The sequence below is a fragment of the Lontra canadensis genome, unplaced genomic scaffold (assembly GCF_010015895.1).
Source record: "Lontra canadensis isolate GAN:19392208 unplaced genomic scaffold, GSC_riverotter_1.0 scaffold97, whole genome shotgun sequence".
Taxonomy (NCBI): Eukaryota; Metazoa; Chordata; class Mammalia; order Carnivora; family Mustelidae; genus Lontra; species Lontra canadensis.
In genome coordinates, this window is record NW_022631091.1 from 3690221 (window position 1) to 3714923 (window position 24703).

Below are 24703 nucleotides of genomic sequence, written 5' to 3' on the forward strand. Positions count from 1 at the left end.
TGCATCTAAGTTGAGGTGCATAGGTTAGTAGATTAATAGGAGGCTTATTTGAAGTGGACACAGGGTATCAAGATCATACAGGTAAAAAGATGAGTTTTCTAATATATAGAAAATATGATAAAACTCAGACAAAGAAAGGCCAGCTTTGCACCAAATTTTAAAGGGCACTTTGAAACTGGACTGTTGCAGTCTAGAACATGCGCAAGAAAATATACATAAGTCATTTGTACTTTGGTGATTATTAAGACAGTGTGATTTTTTTATGTGTTATGACACTGTTCAATCATAGTTTCAGTGTACTATCGCTATGTATATTTGTGTGTGATCATAAACTATACTTGTAAATATGAGAACATGGACGTAAATCCAAGTGGGAAAGCAACTTGCCCAGAACTTAATCTCAGGAGAAACCGAAAGCTGATCTGGTATAATGAAGTGGAGGTCAGCTCTGCCACCTCCCAGCATCTCAGTGCCTCTGAGCGATAATGAGTGAGGGGGCAATCGTGGGAAGCCAACAGGGGCAAAACTGTTGCTTCTCTCTTGCTCGCTATATATACATATACACATATATATGTATGTATGTATTTTTTTAAACCTCAAAACTATGAAAGTTCAGAAGCCTCAGAACACTTTCCTTCATTGGACTTCTAAAGAATGCATGGTTGTAGTATGTTTATATTAACTGATCCCAAAGCTGGAAATTTCAAACTACTTTTGGAGTGAGTGATGACATATCTTGTCATCTGAACGGGGGTGTGTGTCTAGGTAATTCTGCAGAAAGCAGCCATGCCTTGGGAAGGAGGAGGAGCCTCTGCTAGGTCACAGACTGAGATGTGGGCCTGCTTTCCCACAGGCCCTGCTAGAGACGTACTCTCAGGGGCTGGAACTAGCAATTTGAAATGTTGAGTAAATTCCAAGAATCTGCGTGCCAACACTCCCAGCTACAGTACTAAGGAAAGCCAGGCGGCCATTCTCTTTCATGGAAGGTTATGTTCTGTTAAACACGTGGAAAAATTTCCACCTGGAGAAAGTCTGAACTGATGGTGTACCAGCAATTTCAGCTATTTACTGTTTCATTAACACATCATGTTAAGTTTACCTGTAATTTAATTATAAATTGATTAGGAAAAATATTCATTCTATCTCCTTGTTTTCTTTGTGTTAAAATGCGTGAACAACTTAGGGGAGAATTCTTTCTAAGGCAATTCTCTTGTTTAAATTAGGCCGTAAAATGGATTAGTTGGTAGAAATGCAATAAACCTGTGTGAGAGGAGGCAATTAGTTAGGTTGGAACGGGATGCCCGGAGGCCAGCAAAGAGGAAGCCAGACGCTGGTCCTGGCCGCACTCCAAAACGAAACCACAGGAGCCACATCAAGCCAGACAGGCCTGGAGATGACCGACAAAGTAGGGCCAAGTTCACGGTGTTCCTTCCTTGCACCACTTTACCATCCTACGGTCTCCCCGCTCAGGGTGCCCTGACAGGAACCCCCTGACCTCATAAGAAGAGGAGGAAACACCCGTAACCCCTGCTCCAGGAAATCCCCACCACAAGGAATGAATATTCCACCCACTTTGCTAACCACTGTCCCTTAAAAGCTAGAATCTCAAAGGCCAAGGGCCCTGAGCTCACCTGCTCTCACACCTTGAGAAGGTGCGATTCCAATGCAAGAAAGCGGCTCCTGCTATACTTTACTCTGACTCATGCTTGAATTCTTTCTAGCAGCTTAGCCAAGAACCGGGCACCTGCTGGTGGGGGAGTCCGGAGAGCTGCCCCAGTATCACTGGGACGGCCTTATGCTCTTCCAAGTGCTTTTGTGTGATTCCTCATCAGAGTCCCAGTTAGATGTGTAAGACAGCTCCGCCCGTTACAGTTATCCCAGATCTACAAAATTAGACACTGCGGGAGGAAAGTCATGTGATTTCATTTTTAATATAGTGGCATACCAATGGCTAGAACCTGAATTTTGAAATTCGTAGGCAAGAGGGACGCTGTCTATAGCAGTGCTTACCCTTGGGAACAGTCTACTGGTGTTGCTTAAACTTGATTGCATCTTCAAGTCACCAGGTTGCTTTTAAGTCATGCTTAGGCATCAGAGAAAGACAGTTATTATATAGTGTCTCTGATATGAGGAATTTGAGAGGCAAGGCGGAGGGTCCTGGGGGGTAGGGAGGGAGAAAATGAAATAAGATGGAACCAGGGAGGGAGACAAACCGTTAAGAGACTCTTAATCTCAGGAAACAAACTGAGGGTTGCTGGGGGTTGGAAGGGAGGGATAGGGTGGCTGGGTGATGGACATTGGGGAGGGTATGTGCTATGGTGAGTGCTATGAAGTGTGTGACTGACGATTCACAGACCTGTACCCCTGGGGCAAATATGCATTATATGTTAATAAAAATAAATAAAAATTAAAAATATGCATTATATGTTAATAAAAATTATATGTTATTATATGTTATATATGTTATTATATGTTAATAAAAATAAATAAAAATTAAAAATAAATAAAATTAGGCATCTCACACACACACACACAAACACACACATACACACACACTAGATAGGGAGTTTTTTAATCTTGGTACATCATCATAAATAAATATTTACATAATTAGTATGAGAAACCAAAAGACCTGGTATGTAAATGGAACCATCTAAACACTGCTTGATTTTGTCAAAAGCTATGTGTGCATATGGATACATGTTTTGTGTGTGTGTGTGTTTGGTTACCTTATTCTTTCCAGCTTTTGCTATTAAATTTTAGAGTACATGCTTGTGTAACAAATGAAGATTTTAAAATATAAAAACATTATTTATATGTTACATGTTACAAAATAATAGCCATAAATGTTTCTGCTCCTCTATCTGCATTCTTACAAATATATGTATAAGGTTTCTCAGTCATAACACGTCTTCTATATTTGTGTCTTTTTCCCTTGCATGATCTGCTAATTTCTGAAAGATCCGTGCTATAAATTTATATTGTAACTAAGAAATTCATTTTGTCCTTGATCTCTATCAGTTTTTGTTTGACATTAATCAAAGCTGTATTTTATGTACAGAAATTTATGATTGTTAAATAAATCATCTTGAAGAATTGTTCCTTTCAGCAAAGTAAATTTTCTTCACTTTAAAACAATTTTCACTTTGAATTATATTTTATTGTCTACTATATTGTTAATCTTCCAGAATTTGCCTATGATCCTTTTGCATTCCTTTATTTAGAGATTCTTACATCATTGCGATTTTGGTATGTTTCATTTGAGAAGATTTTCTGGAATTCTGTCTTTAACACATAACTTCAATCTAGTGACATTTACTGTTATTGGTTACATGTTTGTAGTTATTCCTGCCATAGGTTTTCATATTTTCTATGTATCGTGGTTTGTATTTGCTTACTTTTCTTCCCGTATTTGTTGGAGTTGTCAACTTTTCAGTGGTCCAATTTTTTGCATTTATCATTATACAATTTATTTAAATTTTTTGGTAGTTACTCTGAAAACTTCAGCATTTGCTTAAAATTTTAAATTTCTAGCATTAACTGGAGTTAATCAATAGATATAGCTTAACACTTTTTAGGGCCCTTCCTTACCTCTTCTAAGATAATCAAGATGATCAAGATTATAATTTATTAATTTTTACTTTCAACTTTTAGACTTAATAATTTGCTTTATTATTTTCTTTCCCATCACTGGTGCTTCCTTTATTCTTCCTGATTCACTTATTTTTCTTGCAAAAATTTATCTTTCAGAGATTTTTTTTTAAATCTATGGACAACAAGATTCCTTTATCCTTACATATCTGAAAGTATTATATTACTCTCACACTTGAATGATAGTTCGAAATAGATAGGAGTGCTGATTCAGTGTTATTTTCTTGTACATTTTAAAGATATTTCTCTATTCTATTTCATATCCACTCTTAATAGCAAGAAGTCTGTTGGTAATCTGACTGCCATCTATTGATAGGTAATCCCTAGTTTCATCTTTGTAGAATATAAAGTATGTTAAAAATCCCTAGTGCTTAAAAATTTTTAGTATAGTGTGTCCAGGCACGTTCCCATATAAATCCGTGCACATGGGTGCACACGTATGCATGTCCATGTGTTTGTGTGTGTGCCCACGTGTGTGTATGTGTGTGTGTGTGTGAGTGTGTGTGTGAATTTGAGGAGTGGCTTCATCTTTATCCTGCCTATTCAGTGGGCCCTTTTAATTTACCTTTATATTATCTTTAATTTCTAACTTTTTCTGTGATTCTCTCTTCTCCTCAGTTGGGACAATGATCAAAATAATTCTCAACTCCGAATACATTATTCATTGCAAGCTTTGCAAACACAGAGCTGAGTTCTCTAAAGATTTTTCACTTGCTGGCTTACAGATGTGAAGCTTCATCAGTGGACATGCTGTAGGCACAGCAGGAAGAACGGCTTTTCTCTTTCTAGTTCTGGGGGTTCCTAGGTCAGGCTCCTGCAGTTTGTGGGGAGTTTTCTTTGGCACTGGCAAGCCAGCAAGACCTCCTGCATCTTCGGGTGGCAGCTTCTCCTAATATCATCCTGCACAGCTCCATAGCAGCTTGCTACCAGCAAGACACCTCCTGTGCCATCTGCCCCCAGAATAGGTCCTCCACCAGCTTTGCTGTAAGTGTTGAGGTGGGTAACTTCCTGGTGACCTCCTGGCACATCCCTCACAGGGTAATGTCAATGTCTTCATGACTTCCCTTGGATACCTCCTTCAGCACCTTCAGGGCAGTTTTCAGTGAGTTTCTGGCCTTAGCATCTTCTATGGATGGATCCCCAGGATTCCAGAGACAGATCTGCAGGATCCCTTGAGCAACACCTAGAGAACTTGTCCAGCATCAGTTATCTACGATTCCACCCTCTCAGTGTGGTCTGGATCTTAGCCATGGTGGAGACAATCTCATTTTGGGTGTCCTATCATCCTTAGATATGGTGATTACAACTTATTTCTCCCATTCCTGTGCTCCATACTGGATGATTCCCTGTTAAGTCAATTCCATGTTAATATTTCTTTGAGATTTCCAAGTTTAAATTACTGGACAGTTCCTTTCTCTTTACTGGATCCTAACTAATATAGAATAAGCACTGGGGACTCTTCCATAAGATGGACCATAAAGAAAGAATTTTGGAATTGGTTTGGCCATACTCTGAAGCTTGAGTGCTCTTGAGTACTCTTTGGGAAATGGGAGGCTAGTAATCTACAGTGCACCTTGGCATCATAATTAATCAAGTTAACATCTAAGGTTAATTGTGATGAAGTGACAGCAATAGCAAATCCCTTGGGACCCAAAATGGCTGTTGCACTTGACTGTTATGGCAGTAGTGATGACTATAAGCAGTGTGGGGTGGGTTCTCTTAAATGGACGAGGGTGATTACAAACAGAGAATTACAAACTCAGGTTTTTAAGTATCAGCTTGAGTCAAGGGCTGAGGGCCAGAATCCTCCATCACAACCCTGATAGAATCTCTTATTTATTCTACCCAAATGGCTAATGTGGCTAAACAAAAAATATAATAATGTGGGTAACTGAAATGCAATGATGTTAAATTCAGTCTTGCCAACTTTCTTCTGTTAATGGCAGAGAATCCTTTGAGAAAGATTGGGATCCTAAAATTTAGAATAGAGACACGTGTTTGAACCTGATAAAACTGACAATATTGCATACTAATGTCATTCTGTGTCTTCCTTGTCAGTGAAAGTAGCTGACCCTCTGTGTCTGAAAGTCCTGGGATAACCTCCCCTGTACAGATGACTTAAGAGGATACCAGCCAATAGCATGATACCCAAGGAAGACATTCAGATTTTACAAATGTTAACCCAAGAAGGCAGGAAGATGACACTAGATATGGTTGAATTCATCTATATGGCAACACATGTAAGAGGTTCTAGGTTCATCACATTATTTCATTCAACAGGATGTAGCTCTTCATTGGTTGACTGAACCTAGAACTCCACAATGAGTTCCACTTAAGGCTGAGAGATAGCCAGAGCTTTTCTAGTATGATGTAGAAGAGCGAATCCAAAGAGAGACAGGAATGTTGTACTGGATTTACAAAATCAAACATATACCTCCTAAAGAGATAAATCTATTGTCCTTGCCAAGCTCAGGGGTTAAAGAAAAAGAGAACTCTTAAAAAGAAGGACACAGGTTGGAGTTAAAGTGAAAAAATAGCATATACTATGCAAAAACTAATACTTTGAGTATTTTGACTTCCAAAGTGGACTTTAAAGCAAGCAAGAAATATCATGAGGAATAAAAAGGGATCTTGCAAAATGACAAAATGGTCAATTTACTAGAAAATATAATTACTCTTAAATTATATGATTCTAATATAACTTGAAAAAAATAAAACCAGAAAATGACTGAATTACAAGTACAAATTTAATAGTGGAAGACTTTTAAGGTATTTATGTTGGTAATTGGTGGAATTAACACACAGATATTCGTAAGAGTTCTTTAACAAATATGTTCTAATAGGCATATATAATATTGCATCCCCAAATTGCAGAATACAAAGTCTTGTCAAGTAGACTCAGAACACTTTCTAAAAATGGTTGCATGTTAGACTACAAAGCTAATTTCAATAAATTCTAAAAGTTTCAAAGGATTGAAATAACTTAAAAAGTGATTATAAGAAAGGCAATTATTATAAGAAAAACTAAAGGAAATTAGTAACTCCAGGAGAAAATAAAGTAACAAAAATGTTTATTGAAACAAACACATCCAAAAATATGAATTCAAACATTGACCTCTCCACTAGGAATATTTTTCAATGATTCGTGGAGATGAAATGTAATTCTAGCATAATATGTATCCTGGGATTCAGAAAATTGTATATAAGCATCTACATATAAATCCTGACTTCTGGGTTTTCAATTTCAAGATTTAATCTATGGACAAAACATAATACTTACCCATGGTTCCAAGGCTAACTCTAAATGCTAACTTTCACCACATGAAAGCAAATCATGCCTTATAAAATATAGAATAATGAAAAGAGGAGGAAAAATCAAAGAGAAGTTAAGGATGCTGATATTTCTGCAATTATCAATATTGGAAAATATGAAGTTTTAAAAAGAATATTTAAAATATTAAAGAAAAGAATAGAAGAACTATAGCAATATTATAACATTGATAAGAGGGGATGAATACATAATGTAGTTAGTAAGCTCATTGTTTCTATTATGAAACAATGAGTGCTAATTCAATTGGAGGTTTAATATAAGCTCTTTATTACAGTTAAGAAAGAAACCACAAGAAAAACACAAGCAGGAGCAGTAAAAAGGACTAACACTCTGGGCAAGGTGACTAGAACTTAAAAGGGTGGTAGGAAAAGGGGTTCTTTATACTCAATGTACTACAGTTTTATGATTCGTTCATGTGGGTGACATTTTGTCTAGTAAGCAAAATTCTAACATGAAATCTTAAAAAGTCAGTGATGAAAGTAATATAAATTATTGCTTTGAAGGGGGAGGGTTTTTTTTAAAGCAACATAACAGTATGAAAGGATTGTTTGGAGCAATAGAAAAATTCTACATATTTATGCAGATAGCGGATATATATCTCCTAGAGCTGAATATAAGAATTGCACATTTTACTTCACATAAACTGTACTTTAATAAATAAAATAATGAAAAATAGCAGGGAAACTATCTTGTCCTCATCAGGCATTGATTTGATTGCTTATATATAGGACACCCCACAAATATCTGATTTTATTAACCCAAATGATCCTTCACAGGGTCTAACAAACCAGAGACATTATTATCGGTATGTGTGTGCAACAGGCTTCACGCAGCTGGAAGTAACAGAAAACTCAGAAGCAGTGGCTTAACAGAGTCTTCATGTCCACCTTCTTTCAAGAGTCTGAGTTCAGGGGCGCCTGGGTGGCTCAGTGGGTTAAAGCCTCTGCCTTTGGCTCAGGCCATGACTCCAGGGTCCTGGGATTGAGCCCCACATTGGGCTCTCTGCTCAGCAGGGAGCCTGCTCCCGCCTCTCTGCCTGCCTCTCTGCCTACTTGTGATCTGTATCTGTCAAATAAATAAATAAAATCTTAAAAAAAAAAAAAAAAGAGTCTGAGTTCACATTTTGTTGCTCCCTCTACTTCCCCATATTCCCCACATAACGGTCACAAAATGGGTGCCTCAGCTCTAAATATTGCTTCTGTATTCAAATCAAGAAGAGAAGACTCATTAAGTTCAGTTTATTTTATTAGACAATTTGAAGTGCTTCCTGAATCCATAGAATGAGTTCCCTCTACAAAGCATGATAAGCAAGCTTTTGGAGCTTCTATGATATAGGGATGCAAGGGAGGTGGGGTTAGGAATATCTATTCCATTAACAAATTCACGGTACTGGCTGCATTGTAGCATGTGATGCTTCTTTGTGCATTACTTTCTGTTCTAGCAAATCTGTGGTAGATAGGGGCTGAGCCATGTGCTTCATTTGTTTTTACCTAGTACGTGTAAAAGATACAAAAGCTTTCCCACATAATTAATTAGTCCTCATCAAGGTGTTGTCTTATGTAAACCTGAGATCCTAATTAAAGACTTAGCTACCCTCCAATTCCAAGTGAGTCTCCAAAGCCCTGATAACACCTCTGCTTTGTGCAGTGAGGCGCTCCAGGAGGTGCCGGTACCCAGCCTTGGAAGGCACAATCGTAGGCTGAATGGCTATTATCAAGGAACATTTAAACACAAATTTCACAATTAGATGACATCTGAGTTTTTTCCAACTCTCAGATTTCATGAAAAAAAAAAAAAATTGAGTTTGCCCTTGAAAAAGAAAAATGTAATCCGCAGTCTGACACTTTGGTGTTCTCATTTTTCAGTTATGGAGACCTGACTTCAAGAAATATAATGTCTTATGTCAAATAAAAAATGAATTCTGACCTTCTATTTTCCACGTTAGGAAATGGACTGACTACAGAGAAAATTAAGTGTGACATACTTAGGAAGGGGAACATGAACGTTACACTGCAGTAAGAATGTGGGCTGGCCTTGAGCTTCCACGGTGTGGAATGAAGGGTTCCCTGATCTCACTCTGTGGTGAGATTTTGATACTGATTATATTTCTACATCAAATATGTCAGAAATCTAACATACTATCAATTTTAAGGTTTACATTGTAATTCTTGAGGATGCATCTTAAATTATTTATTTAAATTGAAGAATTTGATGAGTATATAATTAAATTTAATTTAAAATATTCCATAGCTATCAATCATTGTTGTCAATGACTTCTTCAGAAGAGTTACAATACATGTCAATTTACCATTGCACGTAGTTTTAATGGGCTGGAAGGTCAAAGGACTATTTACTGTTTGTTACCTTACCCCCTTGTGTTATACTACTTAGGATGTGTTGGCAAAGTAGCTCATGATGTAGTTGATATTTATTTCAGTTATAATAATTAATGCTATCATGGTGAGTAGAACTTTGAAAGTGCCTCCAGTTGATCCTGAAGATGACCATGAAGAAGGAAGTGACTTCTTCAAGTCACTTCCACTCTTCACATGGACAAACATGGTCTCAAGTCATAGCAACTTTCAGGAGATAGACCAAGAAAGTTACACTGACTCAGACCGTCTTCCACTTATTTGTCCCATCTCAGAGTATATGTTATTCTACTCAGGGTGTGAGTCTGAATGTAATACAATGGAGATTTTATTTCAATTAGTGAATATTGCACTATGCAATTGTTAATAAATTTAATTGAGTGATTTTGTGCAAAGAATTTCAAAAGAACTGAAAAACAAAAACTTGGATTATCAATCTGAAAATGTTTTTTAACAGTTGAGAGGCCATAAAGCAGAGAGATATATTTGTAACCATGCAATATTTATGTATAATAAATTGCTACAGAAAGCATTTTTTTTTTTTTTTTGGTATTGGTTTCAGAAATACAATAATAGCTTTCAAATGAAGAACATGATTTCTGGTTTAGGAATTTCTAGCATGTTCAGACTTCCTTTCACATTGCAGTTAGGACGTCATTCTACTTTTTGAATAACTTATGGTTCCTGGTTCCAAAATTCTGCATGCCAAAGTCATGCCTGAAGCCAATCAGAAACTATAGAGTTCAGGTTTCCTCATCTGAAGTACTCTAGAACTGAGCCAGAGTCTACAATACTGTTAAAAATTACAATTCCCTCAAGAAAAGGTTTTTAATAAGCACCAAATATAATGCAATTTCAAGGCATGTAGCATAGCAGTTGTAAAAAAGTGAAAGATGTTATTAGAGAACAATTTTAAAGCTATTTATTTGGGCAGAATATACTACATTTACTAGGTAATAATTTACAATCTTTGTTAAACCAAAATTTCACATATAACATTGTTCATTTTAGATACAACATAATGATTCAATATTTGTCTCTATTGAAGTGGTGATTATAATAAGTCTAGTTAACATCCGTCAGCTTACATAGTCATGATTATTTTTCTTGTGAAGAGGACTTTTAAGGTCTACTCTTTTAGCAACTTTTTTTTTTAAGTTCTTATTTAAATTCTAGTTAGTTAACATATATGATAAAATTGGTTTCAGGTGTAGAATTTAGTGATTCATCCCTTACATATAACACCCCAGTGTTCACCCCAAGTGATCACCCATCACCCATTAACCCCGTTAATTCCATTTACCCATTAATTCCCATCACCATTTACCCCATCCCCCACCCACCTCCCTCCATCAATCCTCAGTCTGTTCTCTATAATTAAGAGTCCCTTATGGTGTGCTTCCCTCTTTTGCCTTCTCTCTCTCTCTTTTTCCCCTTCCCATACGTTCATCTGTTTTGTTTCTTAAATTCCACATATGAGTGAGATCATGGAGTATTTGTCTTTCTCTGACTGACTTATTTTGCTTAGCATAAGACACTCTAGCTACATTCACATCATTGTAAAAAGCAAGATTTTATTCTTTGTGATGGTTGAATAATATTCCATTATATGTATATATATACCACATCTTCTTTACCTGTTCTTCAGTTGATAGACATTCGGGATCTTTCCATAGTTTGGCTATTTGTTAATAATGCTGCTAAACTGGGGTGCATGGGCCTCTTTGAATCTGTACCTTAGCAACTTTCAAATATGTCATACAGTCTTATTAACTACAGTCAGCACTATATCTCAATGACTTGACTTTTTTATGACTGGAAGTTTGTATCCTTGGGCCCCTTTCACCCATTTACCCACCCCTCACTTCTAATCCTTTGTTCATATCTGTGAGCGTCTTTGTTGTTTTTGCTTTAAATTTCACATATAAGTGAGATCATAGGGCATTTGTCTTTCTTTGTCTGACTTACTTCTCTAAATGTAATGCCCCCAAATGGCAAGATTTCTTTTTTACGCCTGAATAATATTCCACTGTATACCACGATTTCTTTATCAATTTATCCCTTGATGGACAATTAGGATGTTTCCACGTCTTGACTGTTCCAGGTCTTGAATAGCACAATGAACTCAGGGGTGCACACATCTTTTGGAGTCAGTGTTTCCCTTTTCATTGGATAAATACCCAGAAAGATAACTGCTGGATTATATCATAGTTCTATGTTTTGTTGTTGTTGTCGTCATTGTTGTTTTGGTGGTAAATGATGTTCTTTATTTTACCCAAAATGCTGTGATTTTTTTTAGGAACTTCCATAGCATTTGCCATAATGATTACTCCAATTTACATTCTGACCAACAGAACACAAGGGTTCCCTTTTCTCTACATCCTCACCAACACTTGTTATTTCTTGTTTTGGTAATAGCCATTCTAACAGGAGTAAGGTAATATCTCATCATGGTTTTGATTTACTTTACCCAGTGATTAATGACATTGAGCATTTTTCATGTACATATTGACCATCTGTATGTCTTCTTTGGAAAAGAATGTCTATTCAGATTCTCTGCTCATTTTTTACTTGGATTTTTCTTTTCCTTTCTTTTTTCTTTTCTTTTCCTTTTTTCTTTTCTTTGCCTTTCTTTCTTTCCTTTCTTTCTTTCTTTCTTTCTTTCTTTCTTTCTTTCTTTCTTTCTTTCTTTCTTCTTTTTCTTTCTTTTGCTATTAAGTGGTAGAAGTTCTTTATATATTTTTTATATTAGTCCCATAGATACATGCTTGCAAATATGTCCTCCCATTCAGTGGGTTGCCTTTTCATTTTGCTGATGATTTGCTTTGCTGTGCTTTTTTAGTTTGATGTTTGTTTATTTTTTAAAAAGGCACTTCTATACCTTTCAAATATTTGCCTTAAGTTTTGTACTTTCATTTAGACCATAAAGAAATTCCTTAACTTTAGTGCTTCAATATTTACACCTAAAAATGAAGATTATTAAGTAATTGTGAAGATTTCTGAAACTTGATAGTACTTAAAACCAAAATAGCAGGAATCTTACAAATAAAAACACAAATTTCATATTTATGCAATGTAAAATACATATATATTTATTTTTGTAGATTTTTATCATTACAGAAGCATTCATATCTTCAAATAGATAAAATGAGGATGCATGAGCAATTAGTTTAGATTACTTTTTCATTTAATATTCTATTATAAATGTTTCATCCAATGATGCATATCTTGATATTTATGCCTCCACTGGCTGCATAATAAATTGCTAATTTGATACACTAAGTTTTTCTCATTCTTTTCTCTTTTATAAAGACTTTTTTTGGTTTTGATTATCAGTAAGTAGATGCCACACAACTGTTTGCTCCTTTTCTGAAACAGACAATCAGTTAAGTAACATATGCGACACTTACACAGGTAGAATATTAATGAGATATTATGCTGCAAATGTAAGAGAGCATTTATAAATGTGAAAATATTTATAATACATTACATGTTTTAAAAATCTCACTATCATCGGAGCTGGACAATCCTCACTTTTAAGGAAAAATTACACAAACATCCACATGCAAGTCATATACAAAAGCATCTGGAAAGAAGGTAAACAATAGGGTGGTTTTCTCTAAATAGCAAGATTATTCCTTGTATTTGTCTAATATTTCAAATTTTCTAGATGTTATTTTTATTTTAAATATTTTTTCAGAAATAAGCTGATTTGTAAAACAAAACTTGGCAACCAATGTTGTTAATGCTGAGGTAGAAAAAACGTTCTAAAACTTTTTTGGACAACGATATGGTGATACACAGCAAGAGACATAGTACACTTAATCTTTCACCGAGTAATTTTACTCCTGAAACTTTATCATAAGAAAACAAATTCAAGAGAAGCAAAATGACATGAAAAAAGGTTTCAGTTGAAAGAAACTAAATAATACTTATATTTTCAAAATTAAATGTTGGCATAAGTTATGACATGTCAATAAGTTATGTAATAATGCACTAATGCAGCTTGTGGCACTGTCATTTAGCAAATTTATCTCCAAAAAACAACTTATTAAATTGAATTGGTATTTTTAATATGTGCATAATCATTGATTTACCAAAGTGATTTGCAGGAATTTATTCATAGCAGAAATAAGCCATATGCACAGAAATGTTTACATAAAGTATTTACAATAAGGAAAAATTGTAAATAACTTAGGTGGTGTTTCTGTAATATTTTGTACAATAGATGTGCCCTAATTAAAAAAAAAAAAAAACCTTTCTTGATCAGTATTTGCATTATCTGTTATTTTTGCTCATTTTAAACATTATTAAAATGCCAATACAAATTTTGTGAATTTAGGGGTGTGAAATTGTTTGGTTTAATCAGCATTTTTCCATATTACTGGATATCATCAATTTGTTTATAAACTTAAGATATTTCTGTCCATATATTTGCCTTTTTAAATTTTAGGTAACTTTAATCATTGCAGCTACCACTGTTTTTCCAGTCATGTCATGTTATATATATTCATATTCCCTAGTCATTCACTTACCTTTTATTTATGTTGCTCCTATGATATATTACTTTTTAATTTGTATTTAACCAAATCAATCAAAATATCTGCTTCTAAGATTTAGCCTTCCTAACCCATATGCTCAAATATCAGAGGCTTTGGGCTAGAAAGATAGATATAGATAATATCTTTATCATGATATCTTGAGCAATATAGTTTCCACTCAGATGTCTAGAAGTCATTTTAAAAATTTAATAGTTTAGGGCGCCTGGGTGGCTCAGTGGGTTAAAGCCTCTGCCTTCTACTCAGGTCATGATCCCAGGGTCCTGGAATCAAGCCCCACATCAGGCTCTCTGCTCAGCAAGGAACCTGCTTCCCCCTCTCTCTCTGCCTGCTTCTCTGCCTAGTTGTGATCTCTATCTGTCAAATAAATAAATAAAAATATTTGAAAAAATAAAATAATTTAATAGTTTAAATCTATTTTTCTTGCTAGTAGGATTTAATTTTCTGTATCTTGATAACAGTTGAGTATAATTTAAATTATTCAAAAACATGCACAAATACAAAGGAATGGAAATAGTGGACAACCCTTTTTTTCAGTAAAAAGGCAAGGTGAAGACATCTTGTTTTTCGGATGTTGGAACCCTGGTTGTGATGGCATACCAAGAAGAGATTCAAATGTATCAAGTTCTTAAATTAGTCAGAATTGTTTTATGTAGCACTTTTGTTGTTCTTGCTGCATCTGGGAGTTTGATTTTAACTGAACTTTAAGAAGGCAAAAGCACAATCTTCTGGGATCTCGTCACTAACATTCAAATTACAGAGTAGTGTTAGTTCTTCTTAGAAGATTGTTAAAATGATTAAAAGCCTTAGCTCTAAAAAAAATAGAAAGTTTGGGAGCGCCTGGGTAGCTCAGTTGGTTAAGCATCCAACTCTTGATTTCGTCTCAGGTAGTGATCAGGGTTGTGGAATCAAGCCCCAAATCAGGCTCCACACTCAGTGCAGAGTCTGCTTGCGACTCTCTCTCTTCCTCTCCCTCTCCTTCTGCCCCTCTCCCTGCTGTGTACCTTCTCTCCTCAAAATAAATAAATAAGTAAGTAAGTAAATAAATAAATAATTTTAAAAAGAAATGGAAAGCTTCTGATAGCAAAACATTTGTTCTCAGCTTCAGAATATAATATGAAAATTAACAATAAGTATTTAGGACACCTGCAGATGCTCCATATCTAGAACATTGTCAGATCGTGTTCCTCTCCCTCACCACCTCATTACCCTGTAGTGGTGGGAGCTGGCATCCTCTCTAACGGGTCCACTGCAAGGTTTTCCGACCTGGTTTGACCAGCACACTTCTGCCCCTTTCAAAATCTTCCGCACGTTGCACCCAAGATGGTCTTTTCAAAATACAAATCTGATTCTGTCATTCACTGGCATGGAACCCTTCAAGGGCTACCCAAAGCCCCTGGGGAGAAGATGACAGTCCTCAAATAGGTGTCAGGCCCTTCGAGTGTGGTTGGGGGAAGGCGGTGTGGTTTCACTCCCATCTCTGTGCCCTGCCTCCTGTGAGATCTTGTCCGGCTACACTGACTGGCTCTGTTTATTTTCTTGAGCACAGCCTTCTATTTTTGCTAATACAACAAGGTCTTTATTTGGACAAATCTACCCCCATAAAGCCAGATGCATAAATATTTTTAAATATCTTCCAAATAGCACAGAATCTGGCAAAATAATGAGTCATAAAATCAAAATTTGAGTGAAGCCCATCGAGATGGGTGGCCCTCTGAAATGAGCTGTGCCAGGAGGACGTCTGCTGAGAGACCTGTAGGTTGCTACCTAGAGGGATCGGTCTCACCGTCAAGGGCCACGTTCCACGGTCTCACTCTCCGAAGGCACGTTTATTTGTCTTTTATAGCCCTAGTCACAGGCATCACTAAATAGCTCATTACACAGTTACTGATTTCTACCTCCTTTACTCCTTACCGGCTTTGTTTGTGACCCTCTTCTCTTTCCCCAGAGCTGTTTCTTGCTCATTGTTCGGTCTTGATCAGCATGTGCAGAAGGAGTGCACACATGTGTGAATTGGTAAGTCACCTCCAAATTCAGTCAACGGTAGTTGTCTTTCAAAACTACCCACGGAAATTTAAATCCAGACTGCATTTATCTTCCCTTTACCCTACTCTACTTGATGTTTCAATCAGAGGTAATCTTTGCTGCAAATCAGGCTGATGACGGATTTGCATTGCTCACATTAGGAGAGAGCTGCGCACAGGCACATGATTCCTGGGTGCCTTCTGGAGTTAACGCTGAACTCCAGGCACATGGGAGCACTGGGATCTCTTCAGTCAGGAGCTATAGCGGGAGCGACAGGCAGGCTGTGGCTGACCTTTACATGAAAAGGAAAGGAGAGTAAGTACAGCATTTTACCAGAGCGGCTCTAAAAAACCCTTCATCTTATAGAGATATGGTAATTACACAGCAGGCGTTAAGGCATGGTGTGTCCCTCCAGCTTCAGGAACACTGCAGCTTCCATGTTGTGTCAACAAGTATTGCTCCCTCTCGCCACTCCTACATCGAGATATTACTCCAACGTAAAACTGGCTTTTAAAAAAGTACAGTGAAGTGCAGAAACTTGATAAAAACAAGTTTTTACAAAGCTTTATTTAGGTGTCTGGTTGTTTGCTTTGTTCATGGAAAGGGAATAGCTATGGTTAAATAGGAAATCTCTATCTAGGCATGATTGGGTTCAAGTTAGGGCAGGGTTAGATTTAATTTTTTATTTATTCTCTGGTGAAAAATAATCATTTGTTAGCTAGAAAATAAAAAGGGACCTTTCACGTGTTATTGAAATCCACATACATCTTCTTTCAGCATAAACACATTTTGACACACATTTTGAACAGATTTTGTGTACCAGTGGAACTGTGCCCCACAGGGTTAGTGAGATCGAAACTAGCAGAAAGTTCTAAAGCTTGATTTTCAGAGAAACGTTTCCCCCTAATCAGCTATTTTTTTTTTTTTTAACCCCACTAACAAGCGCACTAGCTGTCTCCACAGAAGCCTGGCTTTGAGGTCGACTGTTGTGGTTTGGCCTTTGAACAAGCAAGGCCCTGCATTCCTATCCCACCCCAGATAACCAGCCCCAGACCCTGACCAGTTTATATCAGCTCTCAGAGCATGTCCACAGCCCCTTCTTCTTGTCCTAAGACAATCTCCTGACATCAGGGACTGAATTTTGCCTCCTTCTGGTGTTTACTTTCCATCTCAATGTGAACATGGGAGGTATGTTGTGTATATGTTTACTCAGTGTGCATGCCTCATCTTTCCTCATGCATAGTCATAAGGTTCCCCTCTCTTTCATCAATATGTATGCAGTCTCAGCCCCTATGATTACAGAAAACTTGTCTCCCTCAATGGTGAGGCTGTATTGAGGCTTTCCCTCCTGTCTCCTCACTTGGCTGCCTCTGGAATAAACCCTTTCCTTTCCTTTGCTGCAAACCTCGGCTCTCACTGATGGGCTTGCTGCACACTGAGGAGAAAGACTTGGGTTTGGTTACACAAACATGGTCACGTTGATTCAAGCCCAACTGAGATCCAGTCCTAGTCCTTAAGAGGTTCCTAAAGTTGTCTCCTCCACAGCTGTCAAATTCCTCTACTTATTCATTCAATGATGATCAGTCACAATGTACTGGAGCATCTAGAGATGATTCCAAACTCCTAATTATCTTTTGCAAAGTGTTTTTTCATATGGATTTTGCTTCTGTCTTATATTTTCCTCTGGGTCATCCCATGTCCCCAGATGTCCTATAGAATGCTGGGTTCTTAGAAGGAGTGTTGATCCCCTGCTTCCTTTAGATCGGAATTTAGATCACTGTGTCCATAGTACACAACTGGAAACCTGCCAATCACCGTGACTACTTCATCATGTATCAGATATGTTTCTTCTCCTTCCCCTCTCCCCTCCCCTTCCCCTTCCCCCTCCTTCTTCTTCTCCTCCTTCTCCTCCTTCTTCTTCTCCTTCTCCTTCTTCCTAATTGTGGGGCTGGAACTCACAACTCTGAGATCAAGACCTGAGCTGAGATCAAGAATCAGAGGCTTAGCAGACTGAGCAACCCAGATGTCCCTCAGAGATGTTTCTTTATTCACCTGGGTCCTACCAAGATTGTATGTTCTGTGTGTGCAGAGTTTATGATGGTCTCTTGTCTTATTTCTTGCTCTATCTCTGGAAGCCAGCATAAGTCAGGTGCATATTTAGCAGTGCTGACTCTATTATAGCTGGAACCCACTATATATTTTCCCCAGGCAATTTTGCTTAGGTCTACTCAGAAGAGGAAGATAAGTTTCTGTCAGCTACATTAGTAAGGATGACAAATTTAATAGCCAGCAAATAATTTGTCTAAAGTCCACTTGGAACATGATATTAAATAATGTATATGCTCAATGATGTTGAACAGAACTCTTGACTTTTCCACAATTGTTTTCTGCTGACCTTCTTTTTCTTTTTCTTCATGGATGTCACTCCCATTTACACAGAATATGCCACAGTTTTCAAATATCTTGATCTAAAGAGTTCTTTATATACTTAAACAAATATTGACGACTTCAAAGAGCTTTTGCATATATAAATTATGCCTCCAACTGTTTTTCATATTATAAATTTACCATATTACAAATTATAAGTAGACTTTTAAAGTATAAGCATACATCCATTGGCCATGGGGGTAAGACATGTCAGTTCAGGACAAATGACCTCTGGAGAATCCTGCTGTAACCTCATGAGAAATGGAAGTGAACAATTCAAGTGACCCCATGGTCTTCTAATGAAAATTGTTTTTAATTTCTTGGTCTTAGAGTCTGGAACCCATTTTGGGAATTGCTGTTCTGAATTAGCCTTTATTCTTATTTTTCTTCATCCTTGCATATCCAATCCATCAACAATTCCTTGGCAGCTCCAACAAATATATATCCCCAATCCTTCTAATTCACCCAGTCTCTCAGGTCTTGAAGATCTTACATGAAGCCTTGTCTATCATAGAAGGTGAAACAAAGTCTTCTTCTTGTAAGATCGTCATGAACCTGTGGATGTGGCTTTGTGAAGCAAAAGGGACTTCACAGATGATTAAGCTAGGGATTTGAGATGGGGAGATTATTATGGATCATCAGGTGGTCCTGATGTGATCATGAAGGTCCTTATAAGAGGTAGGTGGGCTATCAGAGTGAGAAGCAGCAGAAGGAACATGGAAGCAGTGGCGGGGGGGGTGGATAGACATGTGGGGCAGGGTCACAAGCCAAAGAATGAGCATAGTACCCTCTTGGAAAAGGCTAGATCCTCCACTGGAGCATCCAGAAGGAAGGTGCCCCTCCCAACACCTTGAATGTAGTTCAGTAAAAGCTGGTTTTCCACGTTGGACTTCCAGAAACAAGATTATAAACTCGTGCTTGTTTTAAGCTACTAAAGTTGTGTTATCCTTTAGAGCAGCAACAGGGAGTAATGCTTCTCATGGGTGTCCCCACTTCCATTCTTTCCACAGTAGAGTTCAATGCCCACAATACAGCCAGCTGAATCTTTTCAGACTTTAACGAGATCTTTTGCCCAACTTTGAACACTCCAACGTTCCCACTGTCTACCCTATGGTGACCAGATAGCAAGCTGACAGGGTCCTTGTAGTCCTAGGGCCAGGGCAGAGAGCAGCCCTACCCCAACACGGTAAAGCCCTAAAGCAGGGCCATAGCCACAGCCTGCAGAAGCAGGGAAACCACACAGCAAGGAGTAAGCCTAGAAGAGCAGATTTACCCTGAAGCCAGTGGAGATCTGACACAATGCAGTGTAACTACGCTGAATGAGAAAACTTATTTACTGGTAGTTTGTTATGTTGATTGTTCTATTGAATTGTTAATGCAATGATAGTGGTGACTCCCCAGTGATTGTAGATGCTAAATCATAAAAGAGCTTTAAAGCTGGGTGGCTCAGTTGGTTAAACAACTGCCTTCAGCTCAGGTCATGATCCTGGAGTCTTGGGATCAAGTCCTGCATCAGGCTCCCTGCTCAGCAGATAGTCTACGTCGCCCGCTGACCTCTCTTCTCTCATTCTCTCTCTCAATCTTTTTCTCAAATAAATAAATAAAATATTTACCAAAAAAAAAAAAGAGAGATGGAGAGCTGTAAGCCAGTAAAGGGTCCTCCGTGCACCATTGGCTGCAGCCCTCCTGATCCCATCCTTTGTGTTTCTCTCTTTCTCATTCCCACCCCTGAACTCGGGTTTCTCTGTTCAGTCAAGGCTGGTTCCTACACACTCCCGCAAAGAAAACAACCTCCTTGCCTTAGTTTGGGTTATTTTTGGATCAACTCCATCATCCAGCATGTACAGAGCAATACGGTTCTTACACAACCCCCTGACTCACCGCCCCCGACTCACCGCGCTTTCCATCTCTCAAACAAGTCAGCCCTTCCTCTGCCTCCATGTCTTTTCCCTCTTGTCTCTCAGCACAGAATGCTGTTCCCCTTCATTTGGGCCCAGCCAGCTCATTCTCATCATTCAGGATTCAGTGCAACATCACCTCCTCAAAGAAGCCTTCCCTGAATGCCATGTATCATATTGATCCATCCTATCCCTCCCTGACCCACCACATCAGCACGTGTCTTGTTCAGTGAGGATGGCAGTTACCACCGTCTGGAACCAGGTGTTACGGACCAGCTTGTGTTCTTCATTCTCCACCACTTGCTGCTCAGAAGTTCTGGGAAGTAGGCTTTGTTCACGGAGCAAAGTCACAAAGTCACAAAGCTGGAACAGTGACACACACATAATAGAGGCTCAGTAAACATCTGCTGAAATACGAGTTAGTATGTGAGCACTTTGTGCTTTGTGCTGATGATTTAATGGGCAGTCTCCCCTAGAGGAAGCACATTTCCTTGTTCATCTCAATATACCAAGAATGCAGGTGTCCAGGGGACACAAACGAACTGGGAGAACTGGGATTTGCTTTCTGCATCCTTCTCTGGAGTGGCTCTCAGGACACCCGGGGAGACTGGCACCTCCCTCAGTGGATGAACAGCCCCCGGACATAGCACACAGGGTTCTAGCTTTCTCCCACCCTGATCCCTCCCTTTCTTTAGGCTCAGACAGCAGACGTTTGTACCCAGGAGAATGGGTATGCGCCTTTCTTAAGCCTCAGCTGACTACCCTAAACATTTCTCTTCCCATTCCTGCTCTCTTCCTTAAATGCACTGTAGGGAAAGCATGTTAAGATTTGCTGATACAATCTCTCAGTTGGGAGTTCACCACCCTTGAAAACACACCTGATCTGACAGTGAGTTCCTCTTTTCCCGCAGCTGGAGTGAAACACTGCTCATTTGTCTTCTGCGGATATGAAATGGGAGATTATTCCATAGGATCAGAAAATTGGAACGTTCTTGGAGTCACCCGTATCTATGTGCTCTGTTTCCTACCGGCTTCACCCAGTCTGCTTTCCCTGTGATTAGCAATGGTTCAGATAAACTTTCACTCTTTCAGAAATTATAGCCCAAATAAAACATTTTCTGCCACCCACAGAACAGCAAAGGGCACTCTTCATTGCTAGGCAGGCAGAGCATTTTGTAAATTGGAAACATATCAGTGACAATTATCAAGGAATAGTTTTCAAAATGCACTCCTTTCCACAGACGCTGGCAATTCTTCTTTCAAAAAGACATTAACCAAAAGCAGTGCTCTGAAAATGTCATTTGGAGCATGCAATTGAATTAATTTATTTGTTTTATGATATTTTACAGTTAGTCATGTAAGAGACTTTCACTTTATTTTTTTTCATCTGCTCATTTAGATAATGCTTTAAGTGCCATAAATCCCAGCTATGGTGATAAAGAAACTGCATGAGAATACCAATATCTTCTAAATATAACATGTAATAATAAGCTAGGCGGACTATTTATTTTATCTTTCATGTGGGCACTTGGCTTCCACTCCAAATATGAAGTCTCCTTTGCCAGGTAATACTCATATTGTGGAATTAATTTTGCAGATGGGAAAATAGAGGAAAATCTACTATAAACTTGAAAGCATATAAAGTCCTTCTCAATAAAGACACATGCAAAAGATCTTCAGCAAAATGCCACAAAGAGGAACTAAGATCTTAAATATCTCTGCTTGTTGGAGACAGGGTGGGCGGAGTTGTGGAGAGTGTGATTGATTCACAGTGCCTCCATTCTTGGGGCAGGGAAATGAAATGCTTTTTTTCCCTAATATTTAAAATGTGGGCTAGATACATCCCCCCATCCCACAAAGTAATTGCACCAAGTCTGGGGCGCTGAACTACTTAGCATCTCCCACAGGCGGAAGGTTGCCCCCTTTCCCCTGAATATTACTTCCATCACTGTGAATTATCAAATTTTTAAAAAGTATGGGTTATTCCAGAAATTATTAGCCATGTGCCAGGAAGCCTGGTGACCAGTCCCATCCTCAGTTAATGGGAGCATCCCTTGGGGCATCATCTGGGGAATTTTTTCTGTCTGGGAGAGACTGTGTCCCCAGACTTCCAGGCTTACTAGTGCATCTCCCCAGAGATATTTTTCCTAAGAAAACAAAGGTAACTTCTGGCAGTGTTTTAATAAAAAATATGTCTTTGTTTCTCCCTCCCCATTTAAAGTCTATATAACTTTTATATTACCTGGAATCGAATCACAGAACTTTTTTTATGTGTGGATCAATAGTTTTGAAAATATTCATTTGAATGATGTCACTAAAGTGTTCTCTAGCAATCTTTGAAACTATTTTATAAATTATTATACATGTAAAAATAGCAAAGGGACACCTGGGTGGCTTAGTTACTTAAGCATCTGCCTTCAGCTCAGGTCATGATCTCAGGGTCCTGGGATGGAGCCCCACGGTCTGGCTACCTGCTCATAGGGAAGCCTGCTACTCTCCCTCTGTTTCTCCCCCTGTTTGTGCTCTCTCTCTGAAATAAATAAATAAAATCTTTCAAAAATAGAAATAAGTAAAAAATAGCAGAATCTGATGGAAGTTAGACATGTAGCATTCCAAACATTTTTTGATGTCAAGAAATATCTGTTCGTTCATTACTCCAGATTATTACTTATTTACATCTGCATCTTGGAATCTGGAAATGAAAGGTATCTATGGATATTCTTTGAAATTACATTTAATTTTTTAAGGGTTATGTCTCAAGGAAGTAGTCTGATTTGTGATTTAGCTGGGAACACCATTTCCTTAGCTAAAACTGCTGGCTAAGTTTGATGCACTGATGCCTATCCAGGTTTTCCCACACTGAAATGTGAGGAAAGAAAGATTGATTAGCAATGTCTGATGCACTGTTTGCAAGCGCCCGTCTCAGGGGACTGAGCACGTTTGTTTCCCCTTTCTGAGAAAGCATTGCACCCTGCACTTACATGATCATGTGCTTGTGTAAAGGGTGGTCGTCCTCTGGTCTGTAAACACCAGGGAGTTGGGGTTCTCTTTTTTTTTTTTTTTTTTGTGGGCAGCAAAGCAAGGTTTATTGAGTGATAGTAAAGGGATAGTACAAAGCTTCAGGAGGGACCCAAAGAGGTTGCCCGGGTTTGTCAGTTTTTGTGCATACAGCCTGCTGTTTGCATCTTTTACTCATTCAACAAATGTTTATGGGGTGTCTGTGATGTGCCAGGTGTGATTCCAGATGAGAGAGATTAAGCAGTGAACAGAAGAAACTCCCTGTCCTCCTGAAACTGCCATTCTGAGAGTTATTCTTGACATTTTAACAATTTCCACATTTCACTGTTGTCTTTGGATCTTAATTTTCCCACATAAATTTTAAGATAAAAAAATCCAGCGGAAATTTTAAATATGATAACATAGAACTTATAAATTAATCTAGAGGGAACCAATACTTTCATACTATGCTATCTCATTGATGTATTCTGATGTTTCCTGATCTTTTACTCACATCTTCCTTTATGCTTTAGCATATATTCATTAATTATTATGCATATGCTAAATTATTTCATGTCTGTCATTTTACTATAAACAAATTTTACTGCTTTGTTATATCGTATTCATTTACTCAATAAGTGTGTTGGGCTCTCATTAATTACCATATTTTATCTTATGCTGCTTTAATAGGCCAGGCTACCATCTCAAGTAAGGGTGTTTGTCTCTTCACCAAAAGTCATTACATTGCTTGTTTTTGTTTTCAATATTGGCTAGGTATTCTATTTTCTACTGAACAGTCATGGTGGAGTATACATGTTTGTCTCATTCCTCTTTGAAAGGAAATAAGTGAATATTTGTAAAGTATAATATTTTCTGTAGGCATTTGAAACACAACTTTTGCCAAGTTGTTGTATTTTATTCCTAATGTGCTAAAGGTTTTTCAAAGTTATAGGTAGATATTGAACATTATCAAGTGTTTTTTTCTGAATCTACTGAGATAATTATGACTTTTCCCCTTAAGTCTGGTAAGTTGTGCTGATAACTTATTTATTATTGAACTGTTTTTCCACTTTTGGATAAACACTATTTGATCATAATTTATTTATTTCATACACTGGGATTTGAACAGACCATATTTTATTTCTATTTGCATGTATAAGCTAAAGAGACCTACGATTCTTTGTGCCTATACTGTTTTTATCTGTTTTGAAATTAAGATTTTATGATTCTCATGCAATAAGCTCATTAAAATTTTTGAGAATTTTCACAATGCATTGTTCAACCAGTTTTGCAATTGGCGAGTTGTTCAGATGACCTATTTTTTGGCCTTACAAATAAAAATTTCTTTTATATACATCTTGGAAATTCATATCAGTGGTTATTGAGGAAGCTTCTTGGGAAAAAAATCCCTGAGATAGAATTATTTAGATTTCAAACATTTTA